This window comes from Carcharhinus amblyrhynchos, chromosome 30, assembly GCF_965287045.1.
Source record: "Carcharhinus amblyrhynchos chromosome 30, sCarAmb.v2.hapA, whole genome shotgun sequence".
Classification (NCBI taxonomy): domain Eukaryota; kingdom Metazoa; phylum Chordata; class Chondrichthyes; order Carcharhiniformes; family Carcharhinidae; genus Carcharhinus; species Carcharhinus amblyrhynchos.
Window position 1 is genome coordinate 24,035,788 of NC_137353.1, and position 22,635 is coordinate 24,058,422.

The 22,635-nt window shown below is 43.4% G+C and overlaps 1 protein-coding gene across 1 annotated transcript in view; it reads right to left on the reverse strand.

Annotated features, from left to right (window-relative positions):
• The window catches only part of kazna (kazrin, periplakin interacting protein a), a 610,507-nt gene extending 588,453 nt beyond the window's left edge, over positions 1 to 22,054 (reverse strand). The window contains exon 1 of the mRNA XM_080214942.1: positions 22,017 to 22,054. The gene's annotated coding sequence lies outside the window, so the exon portion shown is untranslated. The remainder of the gene's footprint in view (positions 1 to 22,016) is intronic.
• Between the last annotated feature and the right edge of the window lie 581 nt (positions 22,055 to 22,635).

The following is a 22,635-nucleotide window of genomic DNA, read 5'->3' on the forward strand; positions in this document are numbered from 1 at the left end:
TTCCTCCACTCTACTGCTATTTCGGAAGGTAGGACAGAGAGTGGAAGAAGGGTGTTAATCCTTTGGAGAACTGGTCCCACACAATTTTGGTGTTCTCCGTTTTTTTGATAATTAATTTGGCAATGAATCACATTTATTAAGATTTAAACAGTTACCATAACAAAGTATGCTTAAGTAATTAGCTCAGTGTGTGCAGGCTTTAATCATTGAGGGTACATTGGGAAAGGCCAGCAGAATGGACACAGTCAATGCTGTGATCAAGGTTAGTCAGCAGAGCAGAGTGAAACTGTGGTAGTGAGTCCCTATTAGAGGTGAAATTTGTGGATTTATGGAAAATAGGTGGGAAAGCAGGAGGATATAAAGATCTTACTGATGGATATAGGCAAGACAGGAGAATCGGCCATAATTTGGTAGTTGGAGTTTGATGTGCAAATGTGAGGTTATCCATTCTGGTAAGAAAAATAGAAAATATAAAAATATTATCTAAATGGAAAGCAGATTCAAAATGCATCCAGGCAGAGGGATCTGGGTGTCTGTGTACGTGAATTGCAGAAAGTCGATATGCAGGTGCAGCATATGATAAAAAAGGCAAATGAAATGTTGGCAGTTATTGCAAAAGGACAGAAGTATAAAAGTAGAGGAGCATTGTTGCAATTGTATAGGGTGCTGGTGAAACCACATCTGGAATATTGTGTCCAATTTGGTCTCCTTATTTGAGGAAGGATGTTGTGGGACTGGAGGCAGTTCAGAGAAAGTTCATCAGGTTGATTCTGGGGATGAAAGGGTTGAGGTATGAGAAGAGATTAAACAGCTTGGGTTTGTACTTGCTGGAGTTTAGGAGGATGCGAGGGGATCTGATCAAGGTATATAAAATACTAAAAGGGATTGTTAGAATAAATGTAGACCAAATGTTTCCTCTTATAGGGCAATCTAGAACTACCTGACAAGTTAGGACAAAATCTTTTTATTGTGTGGATGTCACTTTGAAAGAAATGTGTACAAATTTCAAAACAGGCCTTGCAAAGAACAACAGCTCAAGGCTAGTTTTTTGCACAAATTCTGTGAAATGGTAAACCTCTTTGAAAATTAAAGAAGGGATTCGACAATAGAATTTTTCTAATTTTGACTGCATCACAGACAATGTACTTTTTTATCAGATGGATATATGTGGGCGGCACAGCAACACAGTGGTTAGCACTGCTGCCTCACAACGCTAGGGACCAGGGTTCAATTTCGGCCTTGGATCACTGTCTGTGTGGAGTTTGCACGTTCTCCCGTGTCTGCGTGGGTTTCTTCTGGGTGCTCCCAGTTTCCTCCCACACTCCAAAGGTGTGCAGGTCAGGTGGATTGGCCATGTTAAATTGCTCCTTAGTGTCAGGGGGACGAGCAGGGTAGATGCATGGGTTGACAGGCATAGAGAATAGGTGGGATTGTTGCCAGTGCAGCTTGATGGGCTGAACGGCCTCCTTCTGCACTGTAGGAATTTTATGATTCTAAGAGGTCACGGGTATGGGTTGAGAGGCAGTAGATTTAAGAAGTAAAATGAGGAGGAACTACTTCTCGCAGAGGGGGTGAATTTGTGGAACTCGCTGCCCCATAGCGCAATGGAGTCTGAATCAATGAATGGTTTCAAGAAGGAGATGGATATATTTCTAATAGAAAAGTGGATATGGGGAACAGATAGGGAAGTGGATTTGAGACCAGGGTGAGATCAGCCATGATCTGATTGAATGGTGGAGCAAGCTTGAAGGGCTGAATTTGCCTACTTCTGCTCCTATATTCCCATAGTCTTAAGTGCAGGGCTATAATAACTCCAGAAATCAGCTGCGAAGGAACAATGTTTTTAATGCACAAAATGGAAATAAACAATAACCGCAAGCATGTGGTAAACACAACAGCTCTCAGGGTCTTCCTTTATACAGGGGTCAGTATACGAGTTTCACCTGGCTGGCTAATTACCAATCCCCAGGGAGCTTATGTTCAACGAGCACAACTAGCTGGGCAATTAGTGATTCCCCATGCAGGTCATGGGGGTTATCACATGGGCTAAACAGTACTTGGCCTGGCACTAAAGGAAAAGATTCTGGCTCCAGTGCTCTACTTAATGTAATTCCAAAGAAGAATCAGATGTAAACAGGTTGAATAATATTAAGGTGGGCAAACCATCGCAGTGGTGGTTAATGGTCATCTGCTCAAAATGGAGGTAGATACATGAGTCTCCATTACAATACTGGGAGAACAAACTTATTGATACCGGCAGCGAGCAACAACCCCTGAGATTAAAACAGCACTATAACCAGGCCGGCAATATATACGGGAGAAGCTATACAGATTTTGGGAACAACATCAGCACCTGTAACTTACAGACAGCAGTCTGCCCAAATACCTTTAATTGGAGTTGAGGCCTAAGGGTCAGGCTTGATGGGACGAGATTGACTTCAGGAAATAAAATAGAATTGGGTAGAAATGTTCAAAATGAACGAAGGGGACCCACACAACATCCTCGGGAAATACCAGGAGGTGTTTCAAGAAGAACTAGACAAAATACAAAGCTTGAAAGACAAACATTTTACAGAGCAAGGCCCGTGCCTTATTCACCAAATGAGAAGATAGAGACTGAATTTAGATGGTTAGAAGATTTGGGGGCATTATCAGGTCTGGGTAATTTACAGAGTGGGCCGCTCCCATTGTGCCAGTAATTAAGCATAATAACAGCGTACAAATATGTGGGGACTATAAATTAACTGTGAATCAGGTGGCAAAATTGGACAGATATCCCATGCCTAAAATAGAGGACGTATGCCAAGCTACCTGCAGGGCTAACTCACACTAAGTTTTTTCACTATTAACAAACATAAGGCCTATACCAGTCCACCAGACTGCCATTTGAGGTATTATCAGCTTATGCAATGGAGAGCTGGTGACACAATTTGCCCAAGACAGCTGTTTGCCTGGATGATGTTCTGATCATGGGAGCCACAGAAGAGGAACACCTAACCAGGCTAGAGGAGGCTTTAAAAAGGTTCCAGAAAGCTGGTGTAAGATTAAAGGGAGAGAAAGACACCTATAAATGGTGACTTATCACCAGACTATTAATCCAGAAACTCAGCTAATGTTCTGGGGACTGGGGTTTGAATCTCGCCATGGCAGATGGTGGAATTTGAATTCAATAAAAAAATCTAGAATTAAGAATCTACTGATGACTATGAAACCATTGTCATTGTCGGAAAAACCTATCTGGTTCACTAATATCGTTTAGGGAAGGAAATCTGCCATCCTTACCTGGTCTGGCCTACATGTGACTCCAGAGCCATAGCAATGTGGTTGACTCTCAACTGACCTTGAGCTACTAGGGATGGGCAATATGTCCCATGAATGAATAAAAAGAAAATTGGGGGTTTTGAGTAGATGCACAAGGATTGCACCCAATGGAAGAGAAAGTTAGGGCCATTGAAGAAACATCAGCCCCAAAGAATGTGTCAGAGTTAAAATCTTTTCTTGGAATGGTAAATTATTACAGAAGGTTTGTTCCAAACTTGTCTAGATATTGGCACCTTTACATGATTACTGAAAAAAAAACACCAGGGGTAGTACTGGAAGATACAGCAAAAGAAAACCTTCAGATAAGTGAAACAATTCCTGCAGTCATCTTGCCTTTTAAGTCCATTTCGACCCTTCAAAAGAAATCATTCTCACTTGTGTTGCATCTCCTTATGGAATTGGAGCTATTTTTGAAGGAAGGGTTAGAAAGACACATCGGCTTTGCTTCAAAGGCCCTAACTGCAGGAAAGACTTCCTCACACATCGAGAAAGAGGAGTCGGCCGTCATCATTGGTAGAATTTCTTTACACCAATGTGTTTATGGACGGCATTTTACCCTAATTACTGATCATAAACCCCTGCTGGGCTTATTAAGAGAAGATAAAGTAATCCCTCCAATAGCATCTGCTGGGATACCACGTTGGACTTTATTAATGTCCACTACGAATATACTTTCCCACACAGTCTGAGGACAATATATCAAATGCAGACCCCTTGAGCTGTCTCCCACTATTGGAGAGTACGCCACCCTTGCTAGTGCCAGAAGAAATCATCCTTGCCTTGAATTTCCTCGACACACCAGCTATGAGGTTGCAACAGATCAAATATCGGACTCAGAAGGATCCAATATTGTCCAGAGTTAAGCATATGGTTCTTCCTGGCTGGCATTATGATAGAATGTCTGTACAACTAAAACCTTGTCAAATAAGCAAGAATGGATTGAACTGCAAAGGTGGCATCCTTCTGTGGTCGTTCCAATGCCTGGCAGGAAGTTATTAGTGGAAGAGCTACACAGCATCCATCTAAGGATGTCTGAGATGAAAATGTTGGCTTGCAGCTATGTCTGTTGCCTCGAGTTAGGTACAGACATAGCAAATATGGTTAAACATTGCAACCAATGTCAAGTACAACAAAAGCTACCATCAATAGCCGTTGGGGAGCGGCCAGTGGGTGAGACTCCATGATGATTTTGTAGGCTATTCTTGGTCACAACATTCCCATTCATAGCAGACGCACATTCAAAGTGGCTAGACATCTATAATTTGAAATCCATAACTTTTTGTTTTGCAACAGTAGAACAGTTAGGACAAACATTCACCACCCATGGTTTGTCAGAGGCGATGGTTTCAGACAACGGGACAGTATTTACCAGCGAGTTCTACCATTTCATATTATCAAATGGCATTAAGATCATACTTTAAACCCTCCTCAAATGTGCTGGCTGACAGGGCTTTGCAAACTTTTAAAGCAGCCATGGATAAGCAACCATCAGCATCCAAACTGAGTGCATTTTCTTAATACCTATAGAACGACACCCCACATGACCACCGGAGTAACTTCTGCCAAGTTGGTCAGTGTATTCAAACAAAGTTGGACCTGGTGTTTCTAAACTTGGTGGGGATGGTGGAGGCAAAGCAAAGTGTGCAAAGAAACATCATGATTCAACAAGATCTGACAGAGCATTCAAAGTGGATTATCCCTGGTAAATGCTAAAAATTTTGGGACGGTTCAGAATTGGGCCCCAGGCGTTATGGTGACTAGGACAAGCCCGGTATTGTATGAAATACAAGTTCAAGGTAAAATATTGAAGATCACTTGAAAAGAAGGGAGTTACATAGAGAACCAGTGAGAGGTCCGCTCCGAGCATGCTCGCCCGTGAAGCTGTTGTAGTCGAAAACAGTACGGAAACAAGTTAGCCTGGAGGAAGGGTCAAGTCAGACATCCAGCTTGTGAAGGTGCCTCAGTGCTGATCACTTCTCTGGTTCCCATTGGAACATAATCTCTGGAAGTCAAACCAAATCTATCTCTGCCATTGAGGCACTTCCTGTTGAGCTGTGTCACTCCCAGAGAGAGGGGAAATCCCCTGACAGACTGACTTTCATAATGAAATGTGTTGAAGAAAATTTATACTGTTACATTGTAAATGGTTTCACTTTTGTTGGTATGTGTTAATGATGGACTTAAAGGGGGAGGGATGTAGTAATGAGCCCCTTTAAGGGCTTGATTTGATTTATAACTGTTGCATGTATTAGTATACATTGAAGAGCATCGTTTCTTGCGCCCTATACAGACACAGCATACCGTTCATAGAGGAGGAAACGAAAGTGCAGAATGTAGTGTTACATTCCAGATTTTGTAGGGTCATGTGATCCTTTCGGCCAATTGGGCTAAAGCATGTAAATCCTGAGGCTGAGTGCAGGCTCTCTCAGGCAGTCAGGAGTCTGGGGTCGAAGTACTCAGTAGCATCTTTCTCACTCGAATTATTTTGTATGCAGTTATTCCTGTTAATAAATAATTCATTAGTTACCCCACTCGGAGATTGCCACTCTTTCCAAGATATTACAGAAACCATTAGGTTTCAAATTATAGCCAGCATGGAATGTTATAGGGAACCGTTAGCTGGCTGCTGGCAATAGCAAATGGTTCGGGGAAAATCTCACCGTTGCAAGTACGACAGGGATGAAAATGTCAGAACACTCAGTTACTATCGCACCTGGCAGCCCTACCTCCATCTCCACGCAGAGAACTGAGAACATGTCTACAGCTCACCAAGGACAAGACTGGAGGAGGATTGCACATTGTCAGGAAATGGCCCTCTTTATCAGCCACATCTCAATGGAATGTCACAACCACACTTGTGACATCATAAACATTGCTGAAGGTTTAATTAGTGGCAGCATGGTGACACAATGGTTAGGGCAGCACAATGGCACAGTGATTAGCACTGCTGTCTCACAGCGCCAGCGACCTAGGTTCAATTCCAGCCTCGGGTCACTGTTTGTGTGGAGTTTGCACATTCTCAGAGAGAATGCGTGGGTTTCCTCCGGGTGCCCCAATTTCCTCCCACAGTCCAAAGATTTGCGGGTTAGGTGGATTGGCCGTGCTAAATTACCCCTTGGTGTCAGGAGGACCAGCAGGGTAAATACATGGGATCAAGGGAATAGGGCCTGGGTGGGATAGTGGTGAGTGCAGACCTGATGGGTTGAATGGCCTCCTTTTGCATTGTATAATTTCAGCACCCTATTCTGTATCCACAAGACAGCTAGTGAGACACCCTCAGGCTTGTGGTTCTAACTTTTGCCAAGGTTTCTCCTCATTAAGGACCTTGTGATAATATCTGTGCTAATTGGAAGGAATGAATCATTTTGTTAGGGAAAGGGGGAAACTAATATGATCGATTATCAAAACCTAATATTAAAATGCCTAAAGATGTTTAATAGGATCGATTATCAAAACCTAATATAACATCTTTAATTCTTGCACTTATGTAGCGTCTTTAACTGATTAAAATGCCTAAAGGTGCTGGGTCAACTCAGGGCAGAAAAATAAATTCAGTTTAGTTTAACATCCCAATTCTTTTTGTACTTTTAATTGCTGCTAAAACATTAGAGACCTCAGAAAATGCAAGGTACAGAATGCTTAGAAAAAGCCTGGCCCTCTGTAGATTACTGGAACTAATCTTCACCATGGTAACATGGGGTAAAGGATCCTCGTGGCCTTGGGAAAAGAGACGGTATTGGGCTAGTTCAACAGAACTGACACTTTGCATCCTTTGCTACACTTTGCACGTTTGGTGTAAATCCCCAGGAACGATGGAGGGCTATTTGGATGCAGAATGAACCCTAAGCTTGCTGGTGAAAATGGCGATGTAGATTAAGTCACGATCATTGCCAAGTGTGTGCAACTGCAGATGTTCTAACCGCACATCTATACAATCCCTTACAAACGATCAAGGAGGCTACAATGGATGGAACAGAATGCGAGGGTGAACCACTCTCCTCAGAGTTTCTGTGGATTCAGACGGCCTTGCACTTACATACATGCATGGTTTGGAGTTCCTGCAGCCAAAAGTAAGTGCAAGGCCATCTGAATCCACAGAAACTCTGAGGAGAGTGGTTCACCCTCGCATTCTGTTGGACATACATACATGCATGGTTTGGAGTTCCTGCAGCCAAAAGTATGCCCAAAGAATGGACTTCTGAATGCCAGATTTCACCAACACAATTGGTTCAGTTCGGCAGTTGGATTGGGGGTTTCCTCCAGGTTGAATCCAATCCAACTGCCGAACACTGGTAAGTACAAGGTTGGGGGCAAGACAGGCCAGTGTTCGGCAGTTGGATTGGGGGTTTCCTCCAGGTTGAACTGAACCAACTGTGTTGGTGAAATCTGGCATTCAGAAGTCCATTCTTTGGACTTGGTAAGTAATGGTTAATGCTGGTTAACCATATGAGTTGAGTTGAAGGGAGAAAGCTTCTTCTCCCTTCTCAAAGCTTCTTGAGTTTGGCACCTGCATTGGCCCTGGCATAAAACCTTTGGCCAGTCTTGCCCCCAACCTTGTACAACCTTGTACTTACCAAGGTTGGGGGCAAGAAGAAGCTTTCTCCCTTCAACGCAACTCAATATTTAACCAGCATTAACCATAGGAATTTACAGCTGGAAATCAGTTAGCAGCAAACGGAAATAAATTTGCATTTATTGGCAATATAGATCTGAAAACCGTAGGGCACATGAATGATTCCAATTAGCATGCATTTTTCCATATATGGAATTAATGGCTGTTCCCCACGACCATATATGAAAGTATTAAATGGATTCCATCCCCCCCATATGGGTATTAAACAATTCCATATATGGAATTAATGATCCCCTCCACCCTGTTCCATATATGGAAGTATTATTCCTTCAATTCCATATATGGACGTTCTATGTTCCAAATTTCAAACCATATTTGGAAATTGTAGGCGATATTCATTTGGTAATGTCGGAACGTCCTGTTCCTTAACGTTCCCATAAAAGGCTATAAGTTGGCCGCGATAGGCCTTTTGGTCAAATTCACCAGCCATGGACTTATATATGGAATTTCATATCCAAATATGGCAAAGTCCAAAGGCTTTCTCCTTAAAGTTTCAGAAACCTGTTGCCATAAAAATCAGTTAAGTAGTTGTCAGACAGCTTAGACTTATTAATAAGTTTTTGCCACTTATTCCACTTAATGGCGGTGCTTATTCCACTGTGAGAAAGGCTTTCTCCTTAAAGTTTCAGAAACCTGTTGCCATAAAAATCATAGTTAAGTAGTCGTCAGACAGCTTAGACATCAAAGTTTTTGCCAAGAGAGGTATCCATTTTTGCAGAATGTTCACACCCTAATATCATCAAAGTGTATCAGGTCATAGAGATCTGATTTTGCTTCCTCCATTATAAATAAGGTATGTTCACGAGAGTCAACCAAGTCATTGAATCAAAAGCATTTGTCTGAAGCGGTCGCCCGAATGTATTTTAAACAGATTGCCCAGGCTTTGGAATATTGTCATGCTCATCACATTGCACATCGTGATATTAAGTGTGAAAACATCTTAATAGTCAACAATATCCCAAAGATATCCAATGAAAAGACTTTTTGGCTTAGCAACTTGCATGAAGGGATCAAAGTCAGTGATCTTTGGGATATTGTTGACTATTAAGATGTTTTCACACTTAATATCACGATGTGCAATGTGATGAGCATGACAATATTCCAAAGCCTGGGCAATGTTTAAAATACATTCAGGCGACCGCTTCAGACAAATGATCTTGAGAGTCAACCAAGTCATTGAATCAAGTGAACATACCTTATTTATAATGGAGGAAGCAAAATCAGATCTCTATGACCTGATACACTTTGATGATATTAGGGTGTGAACATTCTGCAAAAATGGATACCTCTCTTGGCAAAAACTTAGTTAAGTAGTCGTCAGACAGCTTAGACTGCAAAGTCGTCAGACTACTTGGCAAAAACTTAAGTCTAAGCTGTCTGACGACAACTTAACTAAGTTTTTGCCAAGTAGTCTAACGACTACTTAACTATCATGCAAGTTGCTAAGCCAGACAGTTGCCCTTGTTCAACCTTTTGTGGATCTCCGGCGTATGCGGCGCCAGAGGTTCTCGGTGACTAATGGTGACTAAAGGGGTTGTATTTGTCACCATTGAGAACCTCTGGCGCTGCATACGGCAGAGATCCACAAAAGGTTGAACAAGGGCAAAATGACACCCAGGCTCCAGATGTCTGCTTTAAAGGGGTTGTATTTAAGCAGACATCTGGAGCCTGGGTATCGTCCTCTATGTCATGGTAACAGGCTGCATGCCCTTCGATGATAGCGACCTTTCAAAGCCGAAGGAGCTACAGACACAATCTATACAATTTCCCCCATCCCCTTCCCTGAGTGAGTGCTGTCAAAATCTTATTAATGTCATGTTGGAGAAAGATCCAATGAAAAGAGTTAGTATTAATCATATTCTGGAGCATGGATGGCTTGAAGAATCAAATTAAATATTAATATCAACTTTAAAATATTAAAAAAGGTTGTCCTCCAGAGCGGAGGACAAGACCTTTTGTCGATTTTCAGCTTGGCCTTGCCATATATGGAATATCCATATATGGAAAGACCTGCCACCTTTCCATGGAATGTATGGTCGACGGCTAATTCCATAGCATGGATTGTCCATATGCTTCTTCCATAAATAAATGTTTCTTCCATAAATGGTCCCATTTGAAAAATCATACTATCCAATTAGGGCCCAATGTTGAGATATATGGACAATCCATATCTCAACATTGGGCCCTAATTGGATAGTATGATTTTTCAAATGGGACCATTTATGGAAGAAACATTTTCAGATAAATTCCTTATCAATAGGGCATTGGAGTCTGATATATATAGCAATGTCTCAATTCAATCTAGGCGTCAAAATGGTTTTCAGACCCTGGGGCTTTAGCCAAGATTACCATTAAGCCCCAGGGTCTGAAAACCATTTTGACGCCTAGATTGAATTGAGACATTGCTAATCATTTGGTGGAATCTGTTTTTACTAATCAGATTCCACCAATCCATATTAGCCACGGCACCGTCAGTCTGATTAGCCTAATCGTAGCACCGACGGTGCCGTGGCTAATATGGATTGGTGGAATCTGATTAGTAAAAACAGATTCCACCAAATGATTAGCAATGTCTCAATTCAATCTAGGCGTCAAAAAGGACCAAAAGCCACGGCACCGTCTATTTAGGCTAATCATAGACGGTGCTATGATTAGGCTAATCAGACTGTCTATGATTAGCCTAAATAGACGGTGCCGTGGCTTTTGGTCCTTACTGGGAACTTCCACAGAGTTATCAATGCCACATCTGTTTCCACAATCAGGCCTAATTTGAGCCCATTTTTGTTAATGAAGGCCTGATTGTGGAATCTGGTCATTGGGAACTTCCACAGAAAGATATCAATGCTTCCACGGCCGTGGAAGCATTGATATCTTTCCGTGGGTTTGGAAGCACTTTTCCAATATGGATTAATCCCAAGCATGATTTTGTCGATTTTCAGCTGCCAGACCATAGACCCACTGGAAATAGCATGACAATCAACATTGGGCCCTATTATAGAGGTTTGGACCCTAATATAGATTGGTTGTTTAAGATTACAGTTAAGCCCCAGGGTCTGAAAACCATTTTGATTGAACTGAGACATTACTATATATATCAGACATCAATAGGGCAAGGAATTTATCTGAAAATGTTTCTTCCATAAATGGTCCCATTTGAAAAGGTTGTCCAAACCAACCAAATTATTCAAACATACCAATATTATCTATTATAGTTTTGCACCATCATTATAGGCTAGCTTGCCTCAAAACCACCAGGTAGGGCAATCATTGGTACAAACAACAGGTTGGATATTTTTTACTGAATTTATTTGCAGATTTACAGGAGTTCTGCAAAACCAAAAAGTTAATAGGGATCAGCCAGCATCTTAGTGAGTGCCAGAAACAAGAATAGGGTTGGATATTGTGAAATTCCCTTTCAAAATTATATGGAAAGCCCAGCAACCAATCTATATTAGGGTCCAAACCTCTGGGCCTTATTGTACAGGTTCCCTTTGGGCCCTATTATAAAGGGAATTTGGTGCTTGGTCTTCCAATATGGATTAATCCATAACTGGATACTTTCATGCTTGGGATGTAGCACCAAATTCCCTTTCCATATAATTTTGGAATTTGGTGCTAGGTCTTCATACCAATCATGAAAATATCCAGTAATGGATTAATCCATATTGGAAGACCTAGCACCAAATTCCCTTTCAAAATTATATGGAAAGCCCAGCAACCAATCTATGTTAGACCCACTGGAGATAGCATGACAATCAACATGGGCCCTATTATAGAGGTTTGGACCCTATGGACTGGCAGCTGAAAATTGACAAAAAAAGCATCCTTCAAGCAGCTGGAGGACGACCTCTTTTAATATTTTAAAGGATATTAATATTTTTGATTCTTCAAGCCATCTATGGAAGATTTCTTCCATATATGAATCAGCCCCTGTAACTCAACATTCAATGATGATGGATCAGTATATGATCAGTATATGAATGATTGATAGGTCTATCAAGCCTTTCTAGGTTGTTGGATCCATACTCAACCTTTTTTAAATGGGACCATTTATTTTCAGATAAATTCCTTTCCAATACCCATTATTATCCGCATGGAATGCCCTATTGATGTCTGATATATATAGCAATGTCTCAGTTCAATCTAGGATCAATCTATGGATTGATTTTTCAAGACATGGGCTGGAATGGTTTTTTGAGGCAGCCTTTTTTCAAGGAAATTTCTGTAGGAGTGCCAGAAACAAGAATTTCTGTAGAAGCCATTTCCTTATGTGGATTAATCCATAATTGGATATTTTCATGCTTGGGATGGATGAAAAGTGCTTCCATAAGAACATAAGAAATAGGAGCAGGAGTAGGCCATCTAGCCCTTCGAGCCTGCCCCGCCATTCAATAAGATCATGGCTGATCTGTCGTGGCTCAGTTCCACATTCCCGCCTTCTCCCCATAACCCTTAATCCCCTCTCTTAACAAAAACCCATCAACCCGCGTCTTAAAAATATTTAGTGAGGTAGCCTCCACCACTTCAACGGGCAGAGAATTCCAGAGATTCACCACCCTTTGAGTGACGAAGTTCCTCCTCAACTCTGTTCTAAACTGCCCCCCCTTTATCTTGAGGCTGTGCCCCCTAGTCCTACTATCCTTTCTGAGCGGGAAGAGTCTCTCCACCTCTATCCTATCCATCCCATTCATCATCTTATACGTCTCAATGAGATCTCCCCTCATTCTTCTAAACTCTAACGAGTACAAGCCTAGTTTATTCAGCCTCTCCTCATAGCTCAACCCCCTCAACTCCGGCATCAGCCTAGTAAACCTCCTCTGCATTCCCTCCAAGGCCAAAATATCCTTGCGTAAGTACAGCGCCCAAAACTGCACACAGTACTCCAGCTGCGGCCTCACCAATGCCCTATACAGCCGCAGCAAGACCTCCCTACTTTTATATTCAATCCCCCTCGCTATGAAGGCCAGCATCCCATTTGCCTTTCTGACCACCTGCTGCACCTGCAAGCTGTGTTTTTGCGACTCATGCACAAGGACCCCGAGGTCCCTCTGCACCGTCGCCTGCTGCAGTTTTTTGCCACGTAAGTAATAATCCTTCCTACCATTATTCCTACCAAAGTGGACCACCTCGCACTTGCCAACATTAAATTCCATTTGCCATTTCCTGGCCCATTCGCCCAGCCTATCTAGATCCTTCTGTAGACTCTCCACACCCTCCACACAATTTGCCGTTCCACCAATCTTGGTGTCATCAGCAAATTTCGACACCCTACACTCGGTTCCCTCCTCCAGATCATCTATATAAATGGTAAATAGCTGAGGCCCCAGCACCGACCCCTGGGGCACTCCACTAGTCACCATCCACCAATCCGAATAGCACCCATTGACCCCCACTCTCTGCCTCCTATTTGACAACCAATCCCCTATCCACGCTAACACCCTACCCCCAACTCCATGTCCCCTGACCTTCTGCAATAACCTCTTGTGAGGTACCTTGTCAAACGCCTTCTGAAAATACAAGCCATGGCTTTTGATCCTTATTGGGAACTTCCACGGCAAGATATCAACGCCACATCTGATCCCACAATCAGGGAGGCCTTCATTGACTTAATTTGAGCCCATTTTTTAGTCTTTAGGCTAATCATAGGATCATAGCCATGGTAGTCCAATATGGATTGGTGGAATTTGTTTAAGATTACAGTTAAGCCCCAGGGTCTGAAAACCATTTTGATTGAACTGAGACATTGCTATATATATCAGACATATATCAGACATGCGGATAATAATGGGTATTGGAAAGGAATTTATCTGAAAATGTTTCTTCCATAAATGGTCCCATTTGAAAAGGTTGTCCAAACCAACCAAATTATTCAACCATACCAATATTATCTATTATAGTTTTGCACCATCATTATAGGCTAGCTTGCTTCAAAACCACCAGGTAGGGCAATCATTGGTATAGGTTGGATATTTTTTACTGAATTTATTTGCAGATTTTGGTTTTGCAGAACTCCTGTACAAGTTAAAAGGGATCAGCCAGCATCTTAGTGAGTGCCAGAAACAAGAATAGGGTTGGATATTGTGAAGAACGATGGCTGGAACGTAACATGATTCCACTGTTGCTGTGGTGACAACTTTTCCCAGTAAGCCACCAAAGGGCAAGATGCCAGCATGGAAAGGAGCTCCAATCATTTTGATGCTTTTAACCAGATATGCAAATAGTCTTAACCATAGGCTGTTAACCTGCACAAAGTACTGATTCAGTAGGCTGGGGGCTCAAGGCCACCATCGCACAAGATCGAACTGCTGACAGCACCACACAGTCAGCCCAGGTTGACTGATCTCCAGTCTGCAGGCAATAAAATATTTCATGCCCTTTTCTTGAAAAGGGAAGGTCTCTCCCATCCTGATCTCATATTTATTTTACTAAGCAAGAGGTTTAGCATTATTGGCTAGATGACCACTGAGGGAGTTCCTAATTATCAAATCACATTTAATATTATAAATCAATTCCAGGTTTAGACTATGGAATGCAAAACAATTAACATCGCCAAGTAGAAATTAGAAATGGCTAATTATTATTAATTAACTCTGCTTTGCAATACATGCCACTGGGGTTGACTAAGAATCCCTGTTTGGAAGTAGCAGGGATTCAAATTTGCATAAAATTGTTAACAATGACACTATCAGCCAATTTGAGTGAGTTTGCATGAAATTCCTCTAAAATTACTGCCTTAAAATATGGCAGAGAAATGGTTATTCTGTGGTAGAATCATTTGGATACTAGGAGCAAAAAACTCCAGTTCGGATGCACTTGACCCTGACTGCTGTTCAAACATTGGAATCATCCAAACTGAAACTTTGTTTGGATTAATTTTGTTTTAAAGATTCAGTTCACTGAACCGTTGCAAAAAGACAGCTCACGCCACCACCTGAAGGGCAGTTAGGAATGGGCAATAAATGCTGGTCCACTGATTGTGGGAGCTTGCTGTGCACAAATTGACTGTAGTGTTTCCTACTTCATGGCAGTAGCTAGTCTTCAAAGTTGCTTCATTGACTGAAATGGGATGTCCTGAAATGCAAGTCAATCTTCTTTTGCTGCTGCCCCCACAGTGAAGTAAGAACTCCATCTGAAGCTTGCAGCCTGCATGTTTTCACAAGAGCGGGGAGCTTACTTAGCAACCTGACAATTACCCTCATTTATTAATGTTGTGTTATTTTCCTTAGGATAGACTTCCTGACATAATCTGAAGCAAGGTCAGTCTCCTTCCCTTTTGGAGCGGAGAGAATATGGGCATTGCTGACAAGCCAGTGAGGGATGTGGGGTCCAGCAGTTATACATATACATCTCTTGTTTAAGGGTATCAAGTCCATTGTGATGGTATTCAGGAGCTGATATCAGGGTTATATCTACCACTGCAATGAAACCTTTTGACAAAGATTATCTCAAAGTCATAGGCCCAAATTCTGAAACCAGAAGAGAAAATGCTGGAAAATCTCAGCAGGTCCAGCAGCATCTGTAAGGAGAGAAGAGCTGACGTTTCGAGTCCCGTTGACCCTTTGTCAAAGCCCGAATCCTGAGATTGTCTCTTTGTTGGTAGTATTTTAATGATTGGTTTTTACATGGTGTTTCTGCTCTGAGCTTTGTTAATCATATTCATTAAATCTGTTTTCTAAATTGTTGCTTGGCTTCTTAATTAGAAAGCATGGAAGACCCAGATTATGGACTTTACGCTGTAATTGTATTAATTATTCTTTGATGAGAGCAGCTAAATTTCTAAACCCCTTTCGGGCACGTGCTTTCTTTAAATGTAAAATGAAGAACGCTTCAGAGCTCTCAGCTAGAAGGAGCTGGTCTTTAATTGTCATCAGAGTGAAAATAATTATAATTATTCAACCATACCATCTATTATAGTTTTGCACCATCATTATAGGCTAGCTTGCCTCAAAACCACCAGGTAGGGCAAACATTGGTACAAACAACAGGTTGGATATTTTGTACTGAATTTATTTGCAGATTTTGGTTCTGCAGAACTCCTGTAAAAGTTAAAAGGGATCAGCCAGCATCTTAGTGAGTGCCAGAAACAAGAATAGGGTTGGATATTGTGAAGAACGATGGCTGGAACGTAACATAATTGTCTTCAGAGTGAAAATAGTCTCCAATCACAAATACCCCATTAGAGCTTCCATTCTACAAACTGACTGCGAGTTCCTCCCAATTCCAAAGCACATTTTAATCTGCCTGAAATCTCAGTGAGTAACTTCACAACACTGAGATGAGGTCATTGATATTTACAGTGAGGGAGCCTCATCTCAGTGTTGTGAAGTTACTCACTGAGATTTCAGGCAGATTAAAATGTGCTTTGGAATTGGGAGGAACTCGCGGTCAGTTTGTAGAATGGAAGCTCTAACGGGGTATTTGTGATTGGAGACGATCAATGACCGGAGTGGGCTGTGAATGAAGGCTCCTTTTTCCAAACTGTGGACTATATTCATACCAATTAACACAGTGGGCTCCTTAATTGGGAAAAAGGTGGGAAAAAGGAGGCGGGTTTGCTCCCGGGACCTGTACCCACCCCCTGGAGGGGCACTTTTTTTTTCAATGGGGACTTATTTGGGATGTAGAGAAGCTCCCAAGTGAAGCTGAAGTGTGAGGCTCCCAAAGGCCTTTTGGCTTGAGGAGCAGAAGTTGGGAAAACTTGAGATGGCCTGGAATGGCATTGGGAAACAGGCACATTAATTTATGCTGGAATTTTCAGGCTCTGGCCATCTCTGTCCAGTGCTTCACAGAGCCTGAAAATTTAGCACAAAGTCTGAGATTGATAAGTAGTTTTATGTTATGTGAATAACGTGTGATACATACTCCCCAACACTACCTGATATTCTCCCCACTCTCCCCAACATCTCTCTCATCTTGATGTGAGATGCCGGCATTGGACTGGGGTAAACATAGTAAGACATCTCACAACACCAGGTTAAAGTCCAACAGATTTATTTGGTAACAAACACCACTAGCTTTTGGAGTGCTGCTCCTTCATCAGGTGAGTGGGGAGTTCTAATCACAAACAGGGCATATAAAGGCACACACTCAGTTTACAGAATACTGATTAGAATGTGAGTCTTTACAACTAGTCAAGTCTTAAAGATGCAGACAATGTGAGTGGAGATAGCATTAAGCATAGGTTAAAGAGATGTATATTGTCTCCAGACAGGACAGTGTGAGATGTTGCAAGCCCAGGCAAGTCATGGGGGTTACAAATAGTGTGACGTGAATCCAAGATCCCGGTTGAGCCGTCCTCATGTGTGCGGAATTTGGCTATCAGTCTTTGCTCAGCGACTCTGCGCTGTTGTGTGCCGTGAAAGCCGTCTTGGAGAACGTTTACCCAAAGATCAGAGGCCAAATGCCCATGATTTCTCAGACATTCCCCTACACCTTGCTACCCCCCTTACACTCCATGACATTCCCTACACTTTAATATTCCCCTACCTTCCCTGCACTCTGATACTTCCATACACTCCCTGAGCTTCCCCTCACTCCCTGATGCTCCCTTACACTCCCAGATATTTACTCCTAGTGGCATGCCCATATCAAGCTGTAACAGTGTGTCTGTTCACTGACAATCACAAAAGTTCATAAGCAGTCAAGGTCCAGGTCTTTGCACATGGCTCTCCCAAACAACTAACAAAGGTCAGGACCTAGTCTCCTCCATGTCTGACTGGCTAAATGCCAACAGTGCACCCTGCCAGTATTTCTATGGAACAATGTGGATCATCTGTCACAAGCACAAATACTGACTTTCTTTGGAAGTAAATGCTTACTTTGCACTTCTGGATTCTGAGATTGAATCCACGGACCCGTGAGGGTCTGTTGAGAGTTTTGAGAGAGTGCAAAATCTCAAAAGAATATATGTGCTCATGACAGATGATCCACATTGTTCCATAGAAATACTGGCAGGGTATGTGCAAAGACCTGGACCTTGACTGCCTATGAACTTTTGTGATTGTCAGTGAACAGACACACTGTTATAGCTTGATATTGGCATGCCACTAGGAGAAAGTATCTGGGAGTGTTCAGAATCAAGACGTGCTCTCTCTCCCAGTTCCACTCTCCCGCCCCGCTCCCGTTCTCTCCCCCTAATCCTGCTCTGTCCCCTACTCCCGCTCTCTCCCCCTGATCCCGCTCTCTCCCCTGCTCCCATTCTCTCTCCCTGCTCCCGCTCCCTCCCCCTGCTCCTGCTCCCACTCTCTCCCCCTGCTCCCACTCTCTCCCCAATTCTTTCTTCATTTTCTGGTCTCTAGCCAAGTACTGTTGGACTAGGCAATGAGAAATTGGGACAGCCATCTCTCTGATATCTGTAACTAAATATTTGTTAGATTAAAAGTGTAATTAAAACTCTCTTTATGGGCAGCATTTTGGTTTATAATTTAGATTGGGGAGGGGAATTGGAGGTGGCGGTGATTACTAATTTAGTTGAAAAGAGTCCTTTGTTTAAAAAGCCTTGAAAACCACTGTGTAATTCTGTGGGCCAAGATAAACTTTCACCTTCAGAAATCCTTTCACAGACAACTGTCTGATCATCATTGATAATTTTCTATTGTCTGGCTTTGTATGGCCTTGGGAGTTAACCCCTTACACGCTCATTCTAAACACACAAGAATACAAATAACATTGCAGACAGGCAAAATTCCATTTTGCACATCTTCACCCTCTAATCCTGATGGGTGGCTCCTCATCCAGTAGCCCAAGGCATTATTCCGGTAGGGGGGAGGATGCAAAGAAATATGGCTAAGTTGAAATGTCTAATACTGGAGGACATGCACTTAAGGTGAGAGGAGGCGAGTTCAAAGGAGATGTGAGAGGCAAATTTTTTATTTTACACAGAAAGTGGTAGGTGTCTGGAAGGTGCTGCCAAGGGTGATGGTGCAGGCAGACAAGATAGGGGTGTTTAAGGGGCTTTTAGATAAGCACATGGATATGCAAGGTGTATGGCGATATGGACCAAGGGCAGACAGAAGGAAGTAGTTGAATCTGATGTCATGTTTGGCACAATATTGTGGGCTGAAGGGCCTGTTCCTGTGATGTGCTGTTCTATGTTTTTAAGGTGCACATTACTTTGCCGTTAGTAACTACGATGTTCTAGATCAACATTAGAGATACGAAGAGAAAATTCCCAGAGTTTTCCCTATTTTTTTTCCTGGGAGTGAAAGTTGCTGGTAGTTGGGGCAGCAGTTGCATGGGTTGGTGAGTGGGTGGGACAGTGAGAGTCCTGCATTCCCAATGGTCTTCCTTCACTTTATCTGGACGTAGAAGGAAACACCCCCTCAGGAGCTGCCCTGTATCAGTTACACTTGGCAATGGTGTGCGATACTTTCTCGGTGCCACAGCCACTGAATCAGATCGAAGTGTCGAGCTAACTCCCTATTGGCAGGAGCTTCTAGTTGTTGGGCGCCACACTGATAACAGGAGGAAATGAATGATTTCAGGCAGACAGACGGACCCTTTTTAAACATTTACTCACTGGACTTCAAAGATAATCCCTTTGGCCTCTGGTAACATCTAATATTTGTCAGGGCACAGCAAAAATAACCCAGGGTTAGAATTTTCCATACTCTATTTTTTCTCTCTCCCACTTGTTTTCCTTTAAGTTTCTCATCCCTCCCCCTCTCCTGAAGGCATTCACTTCCTGGCTGGGATATCATCCCACTCTATGTTGGCTAACTATTCATCGTTCATTCATTGACGTTGATGACAGATAACAGTGAAGCCCAAACCAATTTCATCCGACATTCATAGGCCATAGAATCCCTGCAGTGTAGAAGAGGGCCATTCAGCCCATCGAGTCTGCATCGACTCTCCGAAAGAGCATCTCACACAATCCCACGCTCCCACCCTATCACCGTAATCCCATGCATTTACCATGGCTGATCCATCTAACCTCCATATCTTTGGACACTAAGGGGTAATTTAGCACGGCCAATTCACCTAACCTGCACACCTTTGGATTGTGGGTGGAACAGGAGCACCCGGTGGAAACCCACGCAGAGAATGGGCAAACTCCACACTGTCACCCGAGGTCAGAATCGAACTTGGGCCCCTGGTGCTGCGAGGCAGCAGTGCTAACCACTGTGCCACCATGCTGCCCAGTCACTGCACAGCATAGTGGGGTGGGGTGGGGTGGGCACACAAGGAACGGCTGGTCGTCAATTTAAAACTGTTCCAATGAGTGAATAATTTGTCACTCAGAGAGAGTTGTTTGAATATAAAAGTGCTTCAGAGGTGCTGTTGATGCATCAGCCTAACCTTTAAAGGAAGATTGGATTTATATTTGAAGCAGAAAGGATGTCACGAGCTCTAGCAGTATTTAGCACTGTGCACACACACATACTGAGCTGGATTATCTCCTGATCTGTGGTTTGTAGTTTGAATGAGGCAATGCTACCTCTTTGCTTTGCAATTCAGATTTTCCAAGAACAGTTCTGTCAGTGCCTGGCTGGCGGCTCAGACCAGTTCCCACCATCACAGAATGTAACTAATCGCTTAAAGCACAAACCGTATATCACAGCAACTTTTGCTTCACTAAAATATGCTTTATTCATAAAATGTGTGAAAGTACATTACTGCTCAAGTTTGGCTAAGTGTAAAGTCCAGTACAGACCAAATACGTCCTGCCAGCTGCCTCACACACACTGCCCTCACTATCCCTCAGTTATCATGCCTTAAGAGGACACTGCTTTGCTGTCACCCTCTGCAGTACGGCTGACCAGTACTGCCATCAGGGGTATTTACAGGTCGACAATTAACCTTCTGTGGCCCTCCTGAAGTGGGACTCGATCCTGGAGTTTTTGGCTCAGGGGTAGGGATGGTACCCACTGTGCCAAAAGGCATTCACCATTACCTTTACACTACATGTCAAAGAAGTGCCCCTCTCCATTCAGGCCAAGGGTCTTTACGGTGTTTCCAGCCTCTTGGTGTACCGTGATGCAAGGACTTTAGACAGTGGCCTATGCCCTTTGAACCTCTGTAGCGGCTGCTCCAAGCTTTAACCGATTGCTCATTCCTAGAGCGATTCCTGGAATCCTAGACCAATGAATGTGCCAGTCACCTGGTAACTCTGTGCACTGGAAGGCTATCAATGATTGGGCAGCAGGAAGAACGTCTTTCGCCGAGTCGATGGTCCTCCGGCAGCCATTGCGTTTACCTCGCTGTGCTTCCCTAGGAACAGTCTGCAGAGCACAGGGCTGCTCCAGATGAACTGTGACAAACATCCCATCGTTTCTTTCCAGACATGCTTTCGGATGAGATGATAAAGGGTGGAAAGAGACTTGTGTGATGCAACTATTGGTCTGATGGTCTGAACGGCCTGCTTCTGTGCTGCAACAGCCACTCCATTCCTTCTTCTGTGCTAAAATAGCTATTTAGAGCCAGGGAAGCTGTTAGTATGCTAAGCCCTCTAATCCCACAGAATGTCTATACATGGGACGTCAAGCAAGGATATAATTCCCCAACTATTTCCCAACAATCACAAATGGCTTGGATATAGAATAAGATATAGAATAAGAAGTCATATCATATCACAAGTCACACACCTGACGAAGGAACACTGTTTCCAAAAGCTTGTGGGATTACTATCAAATAAACTGGTTGGACTTTAACCTGGTGTTGTGAGACTCCTTACTGACTTTATGATTGAGCATCTTACCCAGACCCACCCCTTTATAACAGTGCATCTTACCATGACTAATCTAACTAATCTGCACATCTTAGGACACTAAAGGGCAATTTAGCATGGCCAATCTTTGGACCGTGGGAGGAAACCAGAGCGCCCGGAAGAAACCCGCACAGATACGGGGAGAATGTGCAAACTCCACACACAGACAGTGACCCAAGCCGGGAATTGAACCCGAGTCCCTGGAGCTGTGAGGCAGCAGTGCTAACCCATTGTGCCGGCCTGGTATGAACTTTCCACACACCTGACGAAGGAACACCATTTCTGAAAGCTTGTGGGATTACAATCAAATAAAACTTTGGTTGGATTTAAACCTGGTGTTGTGAGACTTCTTACTTGTATGAACCCTCCGTACAGTGAGGGGCAGTTGCCAGCTCCTTTGGTCTCTAGCCCCTCTCTGGGCTACACTCCAGGTTCACTCCCCTCGGGCTCCACATTAACTGCCACTGGGGGCGGGGCGGGGAAGGCACGTGGCCACAGTACGCATGCGCGTTGCGCAATCGCAAAACAAACCTGACATCAATCACATTGCGCCTGCACAAGAGTGCCGTCATCAATGCGCTTGCGCAGGAGTACCGGCATCATACTGTGCATGCGCAGAAGTGCCACTTCGCCAGCACATCCCGATGACGGCTCTCTGCGGCTGCTGGACGTCAATGAACGGAATCGTTTTATTTTAAAATCTCCCTCACTGCTTTCAGTGAACGCCTCGGAGACTGAAGGCAAATCCGGAGCTCTCCTGAGCATTCCGGGAGGGCTTGGCAGCCCTCAGTGAAAGGTCAGAGTCCTGTCTTTGTGAAAGTTTCTCCCTCCCGCGCCACAGGAGCGACACCTGCTGCTGACAGCGTGAAGCTGCACCTGCAAACTCAGCTCCTCCAAGCTGCAGCTGCCAGTGTACCCGACACCCCTTCGCCCAGCTCCATTCACCCGGCACCCCTTCGCCCAGCTCCATTCA